The 17023-nt window shown below is 42.0% G+C and overlaps 56 pseudogenes; all 56 read left to right on the top strand.

The window, feature by feature from the left end:
* Positions 1-120: 120 nt before the first annotated feature.
* Positions 121-239, top strand: LOC134598345 (5S ribosomal RNA; annotated as a pseudogene).
* A 134-nt stretch (positions 240-373) lies between these two features.
* LOC134588444 (5S ribosomal RNA) lies at positions 374-492 on the top strand (annotated as a pseudogene).
* A 134-nt stretch (positions 493-626) lies between these two features.
* On the top strand, positions 627-745 carry LOC134594523 (5S ribosomal RNA; annotated as a pseudogene).
* Positions 746-970: 225 nt separating this feature from the next.
* Positions 971-1089, top strand: LOC134594686 (5S ribosomal RNA; annotated as a pseudogene).
* Positions 1090-1314: 225 nt separating this feature from the next.
* Positions 1315-1433, top strand: LOC134598304 (5S ribosomal RNA; annotated as a pseudogene).
* Positions 1434-1567: 134 nt separating this feature from the next.
* Positions 1568-1686, top strand: LOC134588103 (5S ribosomal RNA; annotated as a pseudogene).
* A 134-nt stretch (positions 1687-1820) lies between these two features.
* LOC134596548 (5S ribosomal RNA) lies at positions 1821-1939 on the top strand (annotated as a pseudogene).
* A 468-nt stretch (positions 1940-2407) lies between these two features.
* Positions 2408-2526, top strand: LOC134589227 (5S ribosomal RNA; annotated as a pseudogene).
* Positions 2527-2660: 134 nt separating this feature from the next.
* Positions 2661-2779, top strand: LOC134597418 (5S ribosomal RNA; annotated as a pseudogene).
* A 225-nt stretch (positions 2780-3004) lies between these two features.
* On the top strand, positions 3005-3123 carry LOC134597425 (5S ribosomal RNA; annotated as a pseudogene).
* Positions 3124-3257: 134 nt separating this feature from the next.
* Positions 3258-3376, top strand: LOC134594524 (5S ribosomal RNA; annotated as a pseudogene).
* A 225-nt stretch (positions 3377-3601) lies between these two features.
* LOC134594687 (5S ribosomal RNA) lies at positions 3602-3720 on the top strand (annotated as a pseudogene).
* Positions 3721-3945: 225 nt separating this feature from the next.
* LOC134598346 (5S ribosomal RNA) lies at positions 3946-4064 on the top strand (annotated as a pseudogene).
* Positions 4065-4198: 134 nt separating this feature from the next.
* LOC134588691 (5S ribosomal RNA) lies at positions 4199-4317 on the top strand (annotated as a pseudogene).
* Positions 4318-4704: 387 nt separating this feature from the next.
* Positions 4705-4823, top strand: LOC134596258 (5S ribosomal RNA; annotated as a pseudogene).
* Positions 4824-4957: 134 nt separating this feature from the next.
* On the top strand, positions 4958-5076 carry LOC134596331 (5S ribosomal RNA; annotated as a pseudogene).
* Positions 5077-5210: 134 nt separating this feature from the next.
* On the top strand, positions 5211-5329 carry LOC134588057 (5S ribosomal RNA; annotated as a pseudogene).
* A 225-nt stretch (positions 5330-5554) lies between these two features.
* LOC134589486 (5S ribosomal RNA) lies at positions 5555-5673 on the top strand (annotated as a pseudogene).
* Positions 5674-5807: 134 nt separating this feature from the next.
* On the top strand, positions 5808-5926 carry LOC134595711 (5S ribosomal RNA; annotated as a pseudogene).
* A 134-nt stretch (positions 5927-6060) lies between these two features.
* On the top strand, positions 6061-6179 carry LOC134588534 (5S ribosomal RNA; annotated as a pseudogene).
* A 134-nt stretch (positions 6180-6313) lies between these two features.
* LOC134587913 (5S ribosomal RNA) lies at positions 6314-6432 on the top strand (annotated as a pseudogene).
* Positions 6433-6566: 134 nt separating this feature from the next.
* LOC134596474 (5S ribosomal RNA) lies at positions 6567-6685 on the top strand (annotated as a pseudogene).
* Positions 6686-6821: 136 nt separating this feature from the next.
* Positions 6822-6940, top strand: LOC134597544 (5S ribosomal RNA; annotated as a pseudogene).
* Positions 6941-7075: 135 nt separating this feature from the next.
* On the top strand, positions 7076-7194 carry LOC134597963 (5S ribosomal RNA; annotated as a pseudogene).
* A 134-nt stretch (positions 7195-7328) lies between these two features.
* Positions 7329-7447, top strand: LOC134596475 (5S ribosomal RNA; annotated as a pseudogene).
* Positions 7448-7583: 136 nt separating this feature from the next.
* LOC134597244 (5S ribosomal RNA) lies at positions 7584-7702 on the top strand (annotated as a pseudogene).
* Positions 7703-7836: 134 nt separating this feature from the next.
* LOC134589297 (5S ribosomal RNA) lies at positions 7837-7945 on the top strand (annotated as a pseudogene).
* Positions 7946-8079: 134 nt separating this feature from the next.
* On the top strand, positions 8080-8198 carry LOC134588058 (5S ribosomal RNA; annotated as a pseudogene).
* A 225-nt stretch (positions 8199-8423) lies between these two features.
* On the top strand, positions 8424-8542 carry LOC134589488 (5S ribosomal RNA; annotated as a pseudogene).
* A 134-nt stretch (positions 8543-8676) lies between these two features.
* On the top strand, positions 8677-8795 carry LOC134595712 (5S ribosomal RNA; annotated as a pseudogene).
* A 135-nt stretch (positions 8796-8930) lies between these two features.
* Positions 8931-9049, top strand: LOC134588547 (5S ribosomal RNA; annotated as a pseudogene).
* A 134-nt stretch (positions 9050-9183) lies between these two features.
* Positions 9184-9302, top strand: LOC134587914 (5S ribosomal RNA; annotated as a pseudogene).
* A 134-nt stretch (positions 9303-9436) lies between these two features.
* Positions 9437-9555, top strand: LOC134596477 (5S ribosomal RNA; annotated as a pseudogene).
* A 136-nt stretch (positions 9556-9691) lies between these two features.
* Positions 9692-9810, top strand: LOC134587851 (5S ribosomal RNA; annotated as a pseudogene).
* A 135-nt stretch (positions 9811-9945) lies between these two features.
* LOC134589298 (5S ribosomal RNA) lies at positions 9946-10054 on the top strand (annotated as a pseudogene).
* A 134-nt stretch (positions 10055-10188) lies between these two features.
* On the top strand, positions 10189-10307 carry LOC134589096 (5S ribosomal RNA; annotated as a pseudogene).
* A 225-nt stretch (positions 10308-10532) lies between these two features.
* Positions 10533-10651, top strand: LOC134589489 (5S ribosomal RNA; annotated as a pseudogene).
* Positions 10652-10785: 134 nt separating this feature from the next.
* On the top strand, positions 10786-10904 carry LOC134596478 (5S ribosomal RNA; annotated as a pseudogene).
* Positions 10905-11040: 136 nt separating this feature from the next.
* LOC134595463 (5S ribosomal RNA) lies at positions 11041-11159 on the top strand (annotated as a pseudogene).
* A 134-nt stretch (positions 11160-11293) lies between these two features.
* LOC134589299 (5S ribosomal RNA) lies at positions 11294-11402 on the top strand (annotated as a pseudogene).
* A 134-nt stretch (positions 11403-11536) lies between these two features.
* LOC134588135 (5S ribosomal RNA) lies at positions 11537-11655 on the top strand (annotated as a pseudogene).
* A 225-nt stretch (positions 11656-11880) lies between these two features.
* Positions 11881-11999, top strand: LOC134594148 (5S ribosomal RNA; annotated as a pseudogene).
* A 225-nt stretch (positions 12000-12224) lies between these two features.
* On the top strand, positions 12225-12343 carry LOC134596963 (5S ribosomal RNA; annotated as a pseudogene).
* A 134-nt stretch (positions 12344-12477) lies between these two features.
* LOC134595070 (5S ribosomal RNA) lies at positions 12478-12596 on the top strand (annotated as a pseudogene).
* A 224-nt stretch (positions 12597-12820) lies between these two features.
* Positions 12821-12939, top strand: LOC134595545 (5S ribosomal RNA; annotated as a pseudogene).
* A 468-nt stretch (positions 12940-13407) lies between these two features.
* On the top strand, positions 13408-13526 carry LOC134596885 (5S ribosomal RNA; annotated as a pseudogene).
* A 467-nt stretch (positions 13527-13993) lies between these two features.
* LOC134597204 (5S ribosomal RNA) lies at positions 13994-14112 on the top strand (annotated as a pseudogene).
* Positions 14113-14246: 134 nt separating this feature from the next.
* LOC134588346 (5S ribosomal RNA) lies at positions 14247-14365 on the top strand (annotated as a pseudogene).
* Positions 14366-14796: 431 nt separating this feature from the next.
* On the top strand, positions 14797-14915 carry LOC134594715 (5S ribosomal RNA; annotated as a pseudogene).
* Positions 14916-15139: 224 nt separating this feature from the next.
* LOC134597288 (5S ribosomal RNA) lies at positions 15140-15258 on the top strand (annotated as a pseudogene).
* A 134-nt stretch (positions 15259-15392) lies between these two features.
* Positions 15393-15511, top strand: LOC134596691 (5S ribosomal RNA; annotated as a pseudogene).
* A 134-nt stretch (positions 15512-15645) lies between these two features.
* LOC134597159 (5S ribosomal RNA) lies at positions 15646-15764 on the top strand (annotated as a pseudogene).
* A 134-nt stretch (positions 15765-15898) lies between these two features.
* On the top strand, positions 15899-16017 carry LOC134587889 (5S ribosomal RNA; annotated as a pseudogene).
* Positions 16018-16151: 134 nt separating this feature from the next.
* Positions 16152-16270, top strand: LOC134598171 (5S ribosomal RNA; annotated as a pseudogene).
* A 134-nt stretch (positions 16271-16404) lies between these two features.
* On the top strand, positions 16405-16523 carry LOC134596245 (5S ribosomal RNA; annotated as a pseudogene).
* Positions 16524-16900: 377 nt separating this feature from the next.
* Positions 16901-17019, top strand: LOC134588536 (5S ribosomal RNA; annotated as a pseudogene).
* Positions 17020-17023: the final 4 nt, after the last annotated feature.

Raw genomic sequence — 17023 nt, forward strand, 5'->3', positions numbered from 1 at the left:
TTTTGCATTATGATGTCATAATCATACCACTTTTTTCCCTATCCAGAAGCGTCTTGTCTTTTGTCGCAACCAGAGTTTGATATTCTACCAACATTAGCGAGATCGCATTCTCTTAATTTTAATTATGGCCATACCAGTCTGAAAATGCCTGATCTCGTCAGATCTCGGAAGCCATCCAGACTCGGGTCTGGTTAGTACTTGTATGGGAGACCAACTAGGAACCTCAGGTGCCGTAAGCTTTTGTTTATTTCTTTTTTGCATTATGATGTCATAATCAGACCACTTTTTTCCCTATACAGAAGCGTCTTGTCTTTTGTCGCAACCAGAGTTTGATATTCTACCAACATTAGCGAGATCGCATTCTCTTAATTTCAGTTACGGATATACCAGTCTGAAAATGCCTGATCTCATCAGATCTCGGATGCTATCCAGACTCGGGCCTGGTTAGTACTTGTATGGGAGACCAACTAGGAACCTCAGGTGCTGTAAACTTTTGTTTATTTCTTTTTTGCATTATGATGTCATAATCAGACCACTTTTTTCCCTATCCAGAAGCGTCTTGTCTTTTGTCGCAACCAGAGTTTGATATTCTACCAACATTAGCGAGATCGCATTCTCTTAATTTAACTTACGGCCATACCAGTCTGAAAATGCCTGATCTCATCAGATCTCGGAAGCCATCCAGACTCGGGCTTGGTTAGTACTTGTATGGGAGACCAACTAGGAACCTCAGGTGCCGTAAGCTTTTGTTTATTTCTTTTTTGCATTATGATGTCATAATCAGACCACTTTTTTCCCTATGGGAGACCAACTAGGAACCTCAGGTGCCGTAAGCTTTTGTTTATTTCTTTTTTGCATTATGATGTCATAATCAGACCACTTTTTTCCCTATCCAGAAGCGTCTTGTCTTTTGTCGCAACCAGAGTTTGATATTCTACCAACATTTGCGAGATCGCATTCTCTTAATTTCACTTACGGCCATACCAGTCTGAAAATGCCTGATCTCGTCAGATCTCTGAAGCCATCCAGACTCGGGCCTGGTTAGTACTTGTATGGGAGACCAACTAGGAACCTCAGGTGCCGTAAGCTTTTGTTTATTTCTTTTTTGCATTATGATGTCATAATCAGACCACTTTTTTCCCTATGGGAGACCAACTAGGAACCTCAGATGCCGTAAGCTTTTGTTTATTTCTTTTTTGCATTATGATGTCATAATCATACCACTTTTTTCCCTATCCAGAAGCGTCTTGTCTTTTGTCGCAACCAGAGTTTGATATTCTACCAACATTAGCGAGATCGCATTATCTTAATTTCACTTACAGCCATACCAGTCTGAAAATGCCTGATCTCGTCAGATCTCGGAAGCCATCCAGACTCGGGTCTGGTTAGTACTTGTATGGGAGACCAACTAGGAACCTCAGGTGCCGTAAGCTTTTGTTTATTTCTTTTTTGCATTATGATGTCATAATCAGACCACTTTTTTCCCTATCCAGAAGCGTCTTGTCTTTTGTCGCAACCAGAGTTTGATATTCTACCAACATTAGCGAGATCGCATTATCTTAATTTCACTTACAGCCATACCAGTCTGAAAATGCCTGATCTCGTCAGATCTCGGAAGCCATCCAGACTCGTGCCTGGTTAGTACTTGTATGGGTGACCAACTAGGAACCTCAGGTGCCGTAAGCTTTTGTTTATTTCTTTTTTGCATAATGATGTCATAATCAGACCACTTTTTTCCCTATCTAGAAGCACCTTGTCTTTTGTCGCAACCAGAGTTTGATATTCTACCAACATTAGCGAGATCGCATTCTCTTAATTTCACTTACGGCCATACCAGTCTGAAAATGCCTGATCTCGTCAGATCTCGGAAGCCATCCAGACTCGGGCCTGGTTACTACTTGTATGGGAGACCAACTAGGAACCTCAGGTGCCGTAAGCTTTTGTTTATTTATTTTTTGCATTATGATGTCATAATCAGACCACTTTTTTCCCTATCCAGAAGCGTCTTGTCTTTTGTCGCAACCAGAGTTTGATATTCTACCAACATTAGCGAGATCGCATTCTCTTAATTTCACTTATGGCCATACCAGTCTGAAAATGCCAGATCTCGGAAGACATCCAGACTCAGGCCTGGTTAGTACTTGTATGGGAGACCAACTAGGAACCTCAGGTGCCGTAAGCTTTTGTTTATTTCCTTTTTACATTATGATGTCATAATCAGACCACTTTTTTCCCTATGGGAGACCAACTAGGAACCTCAGGTGCCGTAAGCTTTTGTTTATTTCTTTTTTGCATTAAGATGTCATAATCAGACCACTTTTTTCCCTATCCAGAAGCGTCTTGTCTTTTGTCGCAACCAGAGTTTGATTTTCTACCAACATTAGCGAGATCGCATTCTCTTAATTTCCCTTACGGCCATACCAGTCTGAAAATGCCTGATCTCGGCAGATCTCGGAAGCCATCCAGACTCGGGCCTGGTTAGTACTTGTATTGGAGACCAACTAGAAACCTCAGGTGCCGTAAGCTTTTGTTTATTTCTTTTTTGCATTATGATGTCATAATCAGACCACTTTTTTCCCTATCCAGAAGCATCTTGTCTTTTGTCGCAACCAGAGTTTGATATTCTACCAACAATAACGAGATCGCATACTCTTAACTTCACTTACGGCCATACCGGTCTGAAAATGCCTGATCTCGTCAGATCTTGGAAGCCATCCAGACTTGGGCCTGGTTAGTACTTGCATGGGAGACCAACTAGGAACCTCAGGTGCCGTAAACTTTTGTTTATTTCTTTTTTGCATTATGATGTCATAATCAGACCACTTTTTTCCCTATGGGAGACCAACTAGGAACCTCAGGTGCCGTAAGCTTTTGTTTATTTCTTTTTTGCATTATGATGTCATAATCAGACCACTTTTTTCCCTATACAGAAGCGTCTTGTCTTTTGTCGCAACCAGAGTTTGATATTCTACCAACATTAGCGAGATCGCATTCTCTTAATTTCAGTTACGGCTATACCAGTCTGAAAATGCCTGATCTCATCAGATCTCGGATGCTATCCAGACTCGGGCCTGGTTAGTACTTGTATGGGAGACCAACTAGGAACCTCAGGTGCTGTAAACTTTTGTTTATTTCTTTTTTGCATTATGATGTCATAATCAGACCACTTTTTTCCCTATCCAGAAGCGTCTTGTCTTTTGTCGCAACCAGAGTTTGATATTCTACCAACATTAGCGAGATCGCATTCTCTTAATTTAACTTACGGCCATACCAGTCTGAAAATGCCTGATCTCATCAGATCTCGGAAGCCATCCAGACTCGGGCTTGGTTAGTACTTGTATGGGAGACCAACTAGGAACCTCAGGTGCCGTAAGCTTTTGTTTATTTCTTTTTTGCATTATGATGTCATAATCAGACCACTTTTTTCCCTATGGGAGACCAACTAGGAACCTCAGGTGCCGTAAGCTTTTGTTTATTTCTTTTTTGCATTATGATGTCATAATCAGACCACTTTTTTCCCTATCCAGAAGCGTCTTGTCTTTTGTCGCAACCAGAGTTTGATATTCTACCAACATTTGCGAGATCGCATTCTCTTAATTTCACTTACGGCCATACCAGTCTGAAAATGCCTGATCTCGTCAGATCTCTGAAGCCATCCAGACTCGGGCCTGGTTAGTACTTGTATGGGAGACCAACTAGGAACCTCAGGTGCCGTAAGCTTTTGTTTATTTCTTTTTTGCATTATGATGTCATAATCAGACCACTTTTTTCCCTATGGGAGACCAACTAGGAACCTCAGATGCCGTAAGCTTTTGTTTATTTCTTTTTTGCATTATGATGTCATAATCATACCACTTTTTTCCCTATCCAGAAGCGTCTTGTCTTTTGTCGCAACCAGAGTTTGATATTCTACCAACATTAGCGAGATCGCATTCTCTTAATTTCAATTATGGCCATACCAGTCTGAAAATGCCTGATCTCGTCAGATCTCGGAAGCCATCCAGACTCGGGTCTGGTTAGTACTTGTATGGGAGACCAACTAGGAACCTCAGGTGCCGTAAGCTTTTGTTTATTTCTTTTTTGCATTATGATGTCATAATCAGACCACTTTTTTCCCTATCCAGAAGCGTCTTGTCTTTTGTCGCAACCAGAGTTTGATATTCTACCAACATTAGCGAGATCGCATTATCTTAATTTCACTTACAGCCATACCAGTCTGAAAAATCCTGATCTCGTCAGATCTCGGAAGCCATCCAGACTCGTGCCTGGTTAGTACTTGTATGGGTGACCAACTAGGAACCTCAGGTGCCGTAAGCTTTTGTTTATTTCTTTTTTGCATAATGATGTCATAATCAGACCACTTTTTTCCCTATCTAGAAGCATCTTGTCTTTTGTCGCAACCAGAGTTTGATATTCTACCAACATTAGCGAGATCGCATTCTCTTAATTTCACTTACGGCCATACCAGTCTGAAAATGCCTGATCTCGTCAGATCTCGGAAGCCATCCGAACTCAGGCCTGGTTAGTACTTGTATGGGAGACATACTAGGAACCTCAGGTGCCGTCAGGTTTTGTTTATTTCTTTTTTGCATTATGATGTCATAATCAGACCACTTTTTTCCCTATCCAGAAGCGTCTTGTCTTTTGTTGCAACCAGAGTTTGATATTCTACCAACATTAGCGAGATCGCATTCTCTTAATTTCACTTACGGCCATACCAGTCTGAAAATGCCTGATCTCGTCAGATCTCGGAAGCCATCCTGACTCGGGCCTGGTTAGTACTTGTATGGGAGACCAACTAGGAACCTCAGGTGCTGTAAGCTTTTGTTTATTTCTTTTTTGCATTATGATGTCATAATCAGACCACTTTTTTCCCTATCCAGAAGCGTCTTGTCTTTTGTCGCAACCAGAGTTTGATATTCTACCAACATTAGCGAGATCGCATTCACTTAATTTCACTTACGGCCATACCAGTCTGAAAATGCCTGATCTCGTCAGATCTCGGAAGCCATCCATACTCGGGCCTGGTTAGTACTTGTATGGGAGACCAACTAGGAACCTCAGGTGCCGTAAGCTTTTGTTTATTTCTTTTTTGCATTATGATGTCATAATCAGACCACTTTTTTCCCTATCCAGAAGCGTCTTGTCTTTTGTCGCAACCAGAGTTTGATATTCTACCAACATTAGCGAGATCGCATTCACTTAATTTCACTTACGGCCATACCAGTCTGAAAATGCCTGATCTCGTCAGATCTCGGAAGCCATCCATACTCGGGCCTGGTTAGTACTTGTATGGGAGACCTACTAGGAACCTCAGGTGCCTTAAGCTTTTGTTTATTTCTTTTTTGCATTATGATGTCATAATCAGACCACTTTTTTCCCTATGGGAGACCAACTAGGAACCTCAGGTGCCGTAAGCTTTTGTTTATTTCTTTTTTGCATTATGATGTCATAATCAGACCACTTTTTTCCCTATCCAGAAGCGTCTTGTCTTTTGTCGCAACCAGAGTTTGATATTCTACCAACATTAGCGAGATCGCATTCTCTTAATTTCTCTTACGGCCATACCAGTCTGAAAATGCCTGATCTCGTCAGATCTCGGAAGCCATCCAGACTCGGGCCTGGTTAGTACTTGTATGGGAGACCAACTAGGAACCTCAGGTGCCGTAAGCTTTTGTTTATTTCTTTTTTGCATTATGATGTCATAATCAGACCACTTTTTTCCCTATCCAGAAGCGTCTTGTCTTTTGTCGCAACCAGAGTTTGATATTCTACCAACATTAGCGAGATCACATTCTCTTAACTTCACTTACGGCCATACCAGTCTGAAAATGCCTGATCTCGTCAGATCTCGGAAGCCATCCTGACTCGGGCCTGGTTAGTACTTGTATGGGAGACCAACTAGGAACCTCAGGTGCCGTAAGCTTTTGTTTATTTCTTTTTTGCATATGATGTCATAATCAGACCACTTTTTTTCCCTATCCAGAAGCGTCTTGTCTTTTGTCGCAACCAGAGTTTGATATTCTACCAACATTAGCGAGATCGCATTCTCTTGATTTCACTTACGGCCATACCAGTCTGAAAATGCCTGATCTCATCAGATCTCGGAAGCCATCCAGACTCGGGCCTGGTTAGTACTTGTATGGGAGACCAACTGGGAACCTTAGGTGCCGTAAGCTTTTGTTTATTTCTTTTTTGCATTATGATGTCATAATCAGACCACTTTTTTCCCTATCCAGAAGCGTCTTGTCTTTTGTCGCAACCAGAGTTTGATAATCTACCAACATTAGCGAGATCGCATTCTCTTAATTTCACTTGCGGCTATACCAGTCTGAAAATGCCTGATCTCGTCAAATCTCGGAAGCCATCCAGACTCGGGCCTGGTTAGTACTTGTATGGGAGACCAACTAGGAACCTCAGGTGCCGTAAGCTTTTGTTTATTTTTTTTTTGCATTATGATGTCATAATCAGACCACTTTTTTCCCTATCCAGAAGCGTCTTGTCTTTTGTCGCAACCAGAGTTTGATATTCTACCAACATTAGCGAGATCGCATTCTCTTAATTTCACTTACGGCCATACCAGTCTGACAATGCCTGATCTCATCAGATCTCGGAAGCCATCCAGACTCGGGTCTGGTTAGTACTTGTATGGGAGACCAACTAGGAACCTCAGGTGCCGTAAGCTTTTGTTTATTTCTTTTTTGCATTATGATGTCATAATCAGACCACTTTTTTCCCTATCCAGAAGCGTCTTGTCTTTTTTTTCGCAACCAGAGTTTGATATTCTACCAACATTAGCGAGATCGCATTCTCTTAATTTCACTTACGGCCATACCAGTCTGAAAATGCCTGATCTCGTCAGATCTCGGAAGCCATCCAGACTCGGGCCTGGTTAGTACTTGTGTGGGAGACCAACTAGGAACCTCAGGTGCCTTAAGCTTTTGTTTATTTCTTTTTTGCATTATGATGTCATAATCAGACCACTTTTTTTCCCTATCCAGAAGCGTCTTGTCTTTTGTGGCAACCAGAGTTTGATAATCTACCAACATTAGCGAGATCGCATTCTCTTAATTTCACTTGCGGCCATACCAGTCTGAAAATGCCTGATCTCGTCAAATCTCGGAAGCCATCCAGACTCGGGCCTGGTTAGTACTTGTATGGGAGACCAACTAGGAACCTCAGGTGCCGTAAGCTTTTGTTTATTTTTTTTTTGCATTATGATGTCATAATCAGACCACTTTTTTCCCTATCCAGAAGCGTCTTGTCTTTTGTCGCAACCAGAGTTTGATATTCTACCAACATTAGCGAGATCGCATTCTCTTAATTTCACTTACGGCCATACCAGTCTGACAATGCCTGATCTCATCAGATCTCGGAAGCCATCCAGACTCGGGTCTGGTTAGTACTTGTATGGGAGACCAACTAGGAACCTCAGGTGCCGTAAGCTTTTGTTTATTTCTTTTTTGCATTATGATGTCATAATCAGACCACTTTTTTCCCTATCCAGAAGCGTCTTGTCTTTTTTTTCGCAACCAGAGTTTGATATTCTACCAACATTAGCGAGATCGCATTCTCTTAATTTCACTTACGGCCATACCAGTCTGAAAATGCCTGATCTCGTCAGATCTCGGAAGCCATCCAGACTCGGGCCTGGTTAGTACTTGTATGGGAGACCAACTAGGAACCTCAGGTGCCTTAAGCTTTTGTTTATTTCTTTTTTGCATTATGATGTCATAATCAGACCACTTTTTTCCCTATCCAGAAGCGTCTTGTCTTTTGTGGCAACCAGAGTTTGATATTCTACCAACATTAGCGAGATCGCATTCTCTTAATTTCACTTACGGCCATACCAGTCTGAAAATGCCTGATCTCGGAAGCCATCCAGACTCGGGCCTGGTTAGTACTTGTATGGGAGACCAACTAGGAACCTCAGGTGCCGTAAGCTTTTGTTTATTTCTTTTTTGCATTATGATGTCATAATCAGACCACTTTTTTCCCTATCCAGAAGCGTCTTGTCTTTTGTCGCAACCAGAGTTTGATATTCTACCAACATTAGCGAGATCGCATTCACTTAATTTCACTTACGGCCATACCAGTCTGAAAATGCCTGATCTCGTCAGATCTCGGAAGCCATCCATACTCGGGCCTGGTTAGTACTTGTATGGGAGACCTACTAGGAACCTCAGGTGCCTTAAGCTTTTGTTTATTTCTTTTTTGCATTATGATGTCATAATCAGACCACTTTTTTCCCTATGGGAGACCAACTAGGAACCTCAGGTGCCGTAAGCTTTTGTTTATTTCTTTTTTGCATTATGATGTCATAATCAGACCACTTTTTTCCCTATCCAGAAGCGTCTTGTCTTTTGTCGCAACCAGAGTTTGATATTCTACCAACATTAGCGAGATCGCATTCTCTTAATTTCTCTTACGGCCATACCAGTCTGAAAATGCCTGATCTCGTCAGATCTCGGAAGCCATCCAGACTCGGGCCTGGTTAGTACTTGTATGGGAGACCAACTAGGAACCTCAGGTGCCGTAAGCTTTTGTTTATTTCTTTTTTGCATTATGATGTCATAATCAGACCACTTTTTTCCCTATCCAGAAGCGTCTTGTCTTTTGTCGCAACCAGAGTTTGATATTCTACCAACATTAGCGAGATCACATTCTCTTAACTTCACTTACGGCCATACCAGTCTGAAAATGCCTGATCTCGTCAGATCTCGGAAGCCATCCTGACTCGGGCCTGGTTAGTACTTGTATGGGAGACCAACTAGGAACCTCAGGTGCCGTAAGCTTTTGTTTATTTCTTTTTTGCATTATGATGTCATAATCAGACCACTTTTTTTCCCTATCCAGAAGCGTCTTGTCTTTTGTCGCAACCAGAGTTTGATATTCTACCAACATTAGCGAGATCGCATTCTCTTGATTTCACTTACGGCCATACCAGTCTGAAAATGCCTGATCTCATCAGATCTCGGAAGCCATCCAGACTCGGGCCTGGTTAGTACTTGTATGGGAGACCAACTGGGAACCTTAGGTGCCGTAAGCTTTTGTTTATTTCTTTTTTGCATTATGATGTCATAATCAGACCACTTTTTTCCCTATCCAGAAGCGTCTTGTCTTTTGTCGCAACCAGAGTTTGATAATCTACCAACATTAGCGAGATCGCATTCTCTTAATTTCACTTGCGGCTATACCAGTCTGAAAATGCCTGATCTCGTCAAATCTCGGAAGCCATCCAGACTCGGGCCTGGTTAGTACTTGTATGGGAGACCAACTAGGAACCTCAGGTGCCGTAAGCTTTTGTTTATTTTTTTTTTGCATTATGATGTCATAATCAGACCACTTTTTTCCCTATCCAGAAGCGTCTTGTCTTTTGTCGCAACCAGAGTTTGATATTCTACCAACATTAGCGAGATCGCATTCTCTTAATTTCACTTACGGCCATACCAGTCTGACAATGCCTGATCTCATCAGATCTCGGAAGCCATCCAGACTCGGGTCTGGTTAGTACTTGTATGGGAGACCAACTAGGAACCTCAGGTGCCGTAAGCTTTTGTTTATTTCTTTTTTGCATTATGATGTCATAATCAGACCACTTTTTTCCCTATCCAGAAGCGTCTTGTCTTTTTTTTCGCAACCAGAGTTTGATATTCTACCAACATTAGCGAGATCGCATTCTCTTAATTTCACTTACGGCCATACCAGTCTGAAAATGCCTGATCTCGTCAGATCTCGGAAGCCATCCTGACTCGGGCCTGGTTAGTACTTGTATGGGAGACCAACTAGGAACCTCAGGTGCCTTAAGCTTTTGTTTATTTCTTTTTTGCATTATGATGTCATAATCAGACCACTTTTTTTCCCTATCCAGAAGCGTCTTGTCTTTTGTGGCAACCAGAGTTTGATATTCTACCAACATTAGCGAGATCGCATTCTCTTAATTTCACTTACGGCCATACCAGTCTGAAAATGCCTGATCTCGGAAGCCATCCAGACTCGGGCCTGGTTAGTACTTGTATGGGAGACCAACTAGGAACCTCAGGTGCCGTAAGCTTTTGTTTATTTCTTTTTTGCATTATGATGTCATAATCAGACCACTTTTTTCCCTATCCAGAAGCGTCTTGTCTTTTGTCGCAACCAGAGTTTGATATTCTACCAACATTAGCGAGATCGCATTCACTTAATTTCACTTACGGCCATACCAGTCTGAAAATGCCTGATCTCGTCAGATCTCGGAAGCCATCCATACTCGGGCCTGGTTAGTAATTGTATGGGAGACCAACTAGGAACCTCAGGTGCCTTAAGCTTTTGTTTATTTCTTTTTTGCATTATGATGTCATAATCAGACCACTTTTTTCCCTATGGGAGACCAACTAGGAACCTCAGGTGCCGTAAGCTTTTGTTTATTTCTTTTTTGCATTATGATGTCATAATCAGACCACTTTTTTCCCTATCCAGAAGCGTCTTGTCTTTTGTCGCAACCAGAGTTTGATATTCTACCAACATTAGCGAGATCGCATTCTCTTAATTTCTCTTACGGCCATACCAGTCTGAAAATGCCTGATCTCGTCAGATCTCGGAAGCCATCCAGACTCGGGCCTGGTTAGTACTTGTATGGGAGACCAACTAGGAACCTCAGGTGCCGTAAGCTTTTGTTTATTTTTTTTTTGCATTATGATGTCATAATCAGACCACTTTTTTCCCTATCCAGAAGCGTCTTGTCTTTTGTCGCAACCAGAGTTTGATATTCTACCAACATTAGCGAGATCGCATTCTCTTAATTTCACTTACGGCCATACCAGTCTGACAATGCCTGATCTCATCAGATCTCGGAAGCCATCCAGACTCGGGTCTGGTTAGTACTTGTATGGGAGACCAACTAGGAACCTCAGGTGCCGTAAGCTTTTGTTTATTTCTTTTTTGCATTATGATGTCATAATCAGACCACTTTTTTCCCTATCCAGAAGCGTCTTGTCTTTTTTTTCGCAACCAGAGTTTGATATTCTACCAACATTAGCGAGATCGCATTCTCTTAATTTCGCTTACGGCCATACCAGTCTGAAAATGCCTGATCTCGTCAGATCTCGGAAGCCATCCAGACTCGGGCCTGGTTAGTACTTGTATGGGAGACCAACTAGGAACCTCAGGTGCCTTAAGCTTTTGTTTATTTCTTTTTTGCATTATGATGTCATAATCAGACCACTTTTTTCCCTATCCAGAAGCGTCTTGTCTTTTGTGGCAACCAGAGTTTGATATTCTACCAACATTAGCGAGATCGCATTCTCTTAATTTCACTTACGGCCATACCAGTCTGAAAATGCCTGATCTCGGAAGCCATCCAGACTCGGGCCTGGTTAGTACTTGTATGGGAGACCAACTAGGAACCTCAGGTGCCGTAAGCTTTTGTTTATTTATTTTTTGCATTATGATGTCATAATCAGACCACTTTTTTCCCTATCCAGAAGCGTCTTGTCTTTTGTCGCAACCAGAGTTTGATATTCTACCAACATTAGCGAGATCGCATTCACTTAATTTCACTTACGGCCATACCAGTCTGAAAATGCCTGATCTCGTCAGATCTCGGAAGCCATCCATACTCGGGCCTGGTTAGTACTTGTATGGGAGACCAACTAGGAACCTCAGGTGCCTTAAGCTTTTGTTTATTTCTTTTTTGCATTATGATGTCATAATCAGACCACTTTTTTCCCTATGGGAGACCAACTAGGAACCTCAGGTGCCGTAAGCTTTTGTTTATTTCTTTTTTGCATTATGATGTCATAATCAGACCACTTTTTTCCCTATCCAGAAGCGTCTTGTCTTTTGTCGCAACCAGAGTTTGATATTCTACCAACATTAGCGAGATCGCATTCTCTTAATTTCTCTTACGGCCATACCAGTCTGAAAATGCCTGATCTCATCAGATCTCGGAAGCCATCCAGACTTGGGCCTGGTTAGTACTTGTATGGGAGACCAACTGGGAACCTCAGGTGCTGTAAGCTTTTGTTTATTTCTTTTTTGCATTATGATATCATAATCAGACCACTTTTTTCCCTATGGGAGACCAACTAGGAACCTCAGGTGCCGTAAGCTTTTGTTTATTTCTTTTTTGCATTATGATGTCATAATCAGACCACTTTTTTCCCTATCCAGAAGCGTCTTGTCTTTTGTCGCAACCAGAGTTTGATATTCTACCAACATTAGCGAGATCGCATTCTCTTAATTTCACTTACGGCCATACCAGTCTGAAAATGCCTGATCTCGTCAGATCTCGGAAGCCATCCAGACTTGGGCCTGGTTAGTACTTGTATGGGAGAACAACTAGGAACCTCAGGTGCCGTAAGCTTTTGTTTATTTATTTTTTGCATTATGATGTCATAATCAGACCACTTTTTTCCCTATCCAGAAGCGTCTTGTCTTTTGTCGCAACCAGAGTTTGATATTCTACCAACATTAGCGAGATCACATTCTCTTAATTTCCCTTACGGCCATACCAGTCTGAAAATGCCTGATCTCGTCAGATCTCGGAAGCCATCCAGACTCGGGCCTGGTTAGTACTTGTATGGGAGACCAACTAGGAACCTCAGGTGCTGTAAGCTATTGTTTATTTCTTTTTTGCATTATGATGTCATAATCAGACCACTTTTTCCCTATGGGAGACCAACTAGGAACCTCAGGTGCCGTAAGCTTTTGTTTATTTCTTTTTTGCATTATGATGTCATAATCAGACCACTTTTTTCCCTATCCAGAAGCGTCTTGTCTTTTGTCGCAACCAGAGTTTGATATTCTACCAACATTAGTGAGATCACATTCTCTTAATTTCACTTACGGCCATACCAGTCTGAAAATGCCTGATCTCGTCAGATCTCGGAAGCCATCCAGATTCGGGCCTGGTTAGTACTTGTATGGGAGACCAACTAGGAACCTCAGGTGCCGTAAGCTTTTGTTTATTTCTTTTTTGCATTATGATGTCATAATCAGACCACTTTTTTCCCTATGGGAGACCAACTAGGAACCTCAGGTGCCGTAAGCTTTTGTTTATTTCTTTTTTGCATTATGATGTCATAATCAGACCACTTTTTTCCCTGTCCAGAAGCGTCTTGTCTTTTGTCGCAACCAGAGTTTGATATTCTACCAACATTAGCGAGATCGCATTCTCTTAATTTCCCTTACGGCCATACCAGTCTGAAAATGCCAGATCTCGGAAGCCATCCAGACTCGGGCCTGGTTAGTACTTGTATGGGAGACCAACTAGGAACCTCAGGTGCCGTAAGCTTTTGTTTATTTCTTTTTTGCATTATGATGTCATAATCAGACCACTTTTTTCCCTATCCAGAAGCGTCTTGTCTTTTGTCGCAACCAGAGTTTGATATTCTACCAACATTAGCGAGATCGCATTCTCTTAATTTCACTTACGGCCATACCAGTCTGAAAATGCCTGATCTCGTCAGATCTCAGAAGCCATCCAGACTCGGGCCTGGTTAGTACTTGTATGGGAGACCAACTAGGAACCTCAGGTGCTGTAAGCTTTTGTTTATTTCTTTTTTGCATTATGATGTCATAATCAGACCACTTTTTTCCCTATCCAGAAGCGTCTTGTCTTTTGTCGCAACCAGAGTTTGATATTCTACCAACATTAGCGAGATCGCATTCTCTTAATTTCAGTTACGGCCATACCAGTCTGAAAATGCCAGATCTCGGAAGCCATCCAGACTCGGGCCTGGTTAGTACTTGTATGGGAGACCAACTAGGAACCTCAGGTGCCGTAAGCTTTTGTTTATTTCTTTTTTGCATTATGATGTCATAATCAGACCACTTTTTTCCCTATGGGAGACCAACTAGGAACCGCAGGTGCCGTAAGCTTTTGTTTATTTCTTTTTTGCATTATGATGTCATAATCAGACCACTTTTTTCCCTTCCAGAAGCGTCTTGTCTTTTGTCGCAACCAGAGTTTGATATTCTACCAACATTAGCGAGATCGCATTCTCTTAATTTCACTTACGGACATACCAGTCTGAAAATGCCTGATCTCATCAGATCTCGGAAGCCATCCAGACTCGGGCTGGGTTAGTACTTGTATGGGAGACCAACTAGGAACCTCAGGTGCCGTAAGCTTTTGTTTATTTCTTTTTTGCATTATGATGTCATAATCAGACCACTTTTTTCCCTATCCAGAAGCGTCTTGTCTTTTGTCGCAACCAGAGTTTGATATTCTACCAACATTAGCGAGATCGCATTCTCTTAATTTCACTTACGGCCATACCAGTCTGAAAATGCCTGATCTCGTCAGATCTCGGAAGCCGTCCAGACTCGGGCCTGGTTAGTACTTGTATGGGAGACCAACTAGGAACCTCAGGTGCTGAAAGCTTTTGTTTATTTCTTTTTTGCATTATGATGTCATAATCAGACCACTTTTTTCCCTATCCAGAAGTGTCTTGTCTTTTGTCGCAACCAGAGTTTGATATTCTACCAACATTAGCGAGATCGCATTCTCTTAGTTTCACTTACGGCCATACCAGTCTGAAAATGACAGATCTCGGAAGCCATCCAGACTCGGGCCTGGTTAGTACTTGTATGGGAGACCAACTAGGAACCTCAGGTGCCGTAAGCTTTTGTTTATTTCTTTTTTGCATTATGATGTCATAATCAGACCACTTTTTTCCCTATGGGAGACCAACTAGGAACCTCAGGTGCCGTAAGCTTTTGTTTATTTCTTTTTTGTATTATGATGTCATAATCAGACATAATCAGAGTTTGATATTCTACCAACATTAGCGAGATCGCATTCTCTTAATTTCCTTTTACGGCCATACCAGTCTGAAAATGCCTGATCTCGTCAGATCTCGGAAGCCATCCAGACTCGGGCCTGGTTAGTACTTGTATGGGAGACCAACTAGGAACCTCAGGTGCCGTAAGCTTTTGTTTATTTCTTTTTTGCATTATGATGTCATAATCAGACCACTTTTTTCCCTATGGGAGACCAACTAGGAACCTCAGGTGCCGTAAGCTTTTGTTTATTTCTTTTTTGCATTATGATGTCATAATCAGACCACTTTTTTCCCTTCCAGAAGCGTCTTGTCTTTTGTCGCAACCAGAGTTTGATATTCTACCAACATTAGCGAGATCGCATTCTCTTAATTTCCCTTACGGCCATACCAGTCTGAAAATGCCTGATCTCGTCAGATCTCGGAAGCCATCCAGACTCAGGCCTGGTTAGTACTTGTATGGGAGACCAACTAGGAACCTCAGGTGCCGTAAGCTTTTGTTTATTTCTTTTTTGCATTATGATGTCATAATCAGACCACTTTTTTCCCTATCCAGAAGCGTCTTGTCTTTTGTCGCAACCAGAGTTTGATATTCTACCAACATTAGCGAGATCGCATTCTCTTAATTTCACTTACAGCCATACCAGTCTGAAAATGCCTGATCTCGTCAGATCTCGGAAGCCATCCAGACTCGGGCCTGGTTAGTACTTGTATGGGAGACCAACTAGGAACCTCAGGTGCCGTAAGCTTTTGTTTATTTCTTTTTTGCATTATGATGTCATAATCAGACCACTTTTTTCCCTATCCAGAAGCGTCTTGTCTTTTGTCGCAACCAGAGTTTGATATTCTACCAACATTAGCGAGATCGCATTCTCTTAACTTCACTTACGGCCATACCAGTCTGAAAATGCCTGATCTCGTCAGCTCTCGGAAGCCATCCAGACTCGGGCCTGGTTAGTACTTTTATGGGAGACCAACTAGGAACCTCAGGTGCTGTAAGCTTTTGTTTATTTCTTTTTTGCATTATGATGTCATAATCAGAACACTTTTTTCCCTATCCAGAAGCGTCTTGTCTTTTGTCGCAACCAGAGTTTGATATTCTACCAACATTAGCGAGATCGCATTCGCTTGATTTAACTTACGGCCATACCAGTCTGAAAATGCCTGATCTCATCAGATTTAGGAAGCCATCCAGACTCGGGCCTGGTTAGTACTTGTATGGGAGACCAACTAGGAACCTCAGGTGCCGTAAGCTTTTGTTTATTTCTTTTTTGCATTATGATGTCATAATCAGACCACTTTTTTCCCTATCCAGAAGCGTCTTGTCTTTTGTCGCAACCAGAGTTTGATATTCTACCAACATTAGCGAGATCGCATTCTCTTAACTTCACTTACGGCCATACCAGTCTGAAAATGCCTGATCTCGTCAGATCTCGGATGCCATCCAGACTCGGGTCTGGTTAGTACTTGTATGGGAGACCAACTAGGAACCTCAGGTGCTGTAAGCTTTTGTTTATTTCTTTTTTGCATTATGATGTCATAATCAGACCACTTTTTTCCCTATCCAGAAGCGTCTTGTCTTTTGTCGCAACCAGAGTTTGATATTCTACCAACATTAGCGAGATCGCATTCGCTTGATTTCACTTACGGCCATACCAGTCTGAAAATGCCTGATCTCATCAGATCTCGGAAGCCATCCAGACTCGGGCCTGGTTAGTACTTGTATGGGAGACCAACTAGGAACCTCAGGTGCCGTAAGCTTTTGTTTATTTCTTTTTTGCATTATGATGTCATAATCAGACCACTTTTTTCCCTGTCCAGAAGCGTCTTGTCTTTTGTCGCAACCAGAGTTTGATATTCTACCAACATTAGCGAGATCGCATTCTCTTAATTTCACTTACAGCCATACCAGTCTGAAAATGCCAGATCTCGGAAGCCATCCAGACTCTGGCCTGGTTAGTACTTGTATGGGAGACCAACTAGGAACCTCAGGTGCCGTAAGCTTTTGTTTATTTCTTTTTTGCATTATGATGTCATAATCAGACCACTTTTTTCCCTATCCAGAAGCGTCTTGTCTTTTGTCGCAACCAGAGTTTGATATTCTACCAACATTAGCGAGATCGCATTCTCTTAACTTCACTTACGGCCATACCATTCTGAAAATGCCTGATCTCGTCAGCTCTCGGAAGCCATCCAGACTCGGGCCTGGTTAGTACTTTTATGGGAGACCAACTAGGAACCTCAGGTGCTGTAAGCTTTTG

This window comes from Pelobates fuscus, chromosome 2, assembly GCF_036172605.1.
Source record: "Pelobates fuscus isolate aPelFus1 chromosome 2, aPelFus1.pri, whole genome shotgun sequence".
Lineage (NCBI taxonomy): Eukaryota > Metazoa > Chordata > Amphibia > Anura > Pelobatidae > Pelobates > Pelobates fuscus.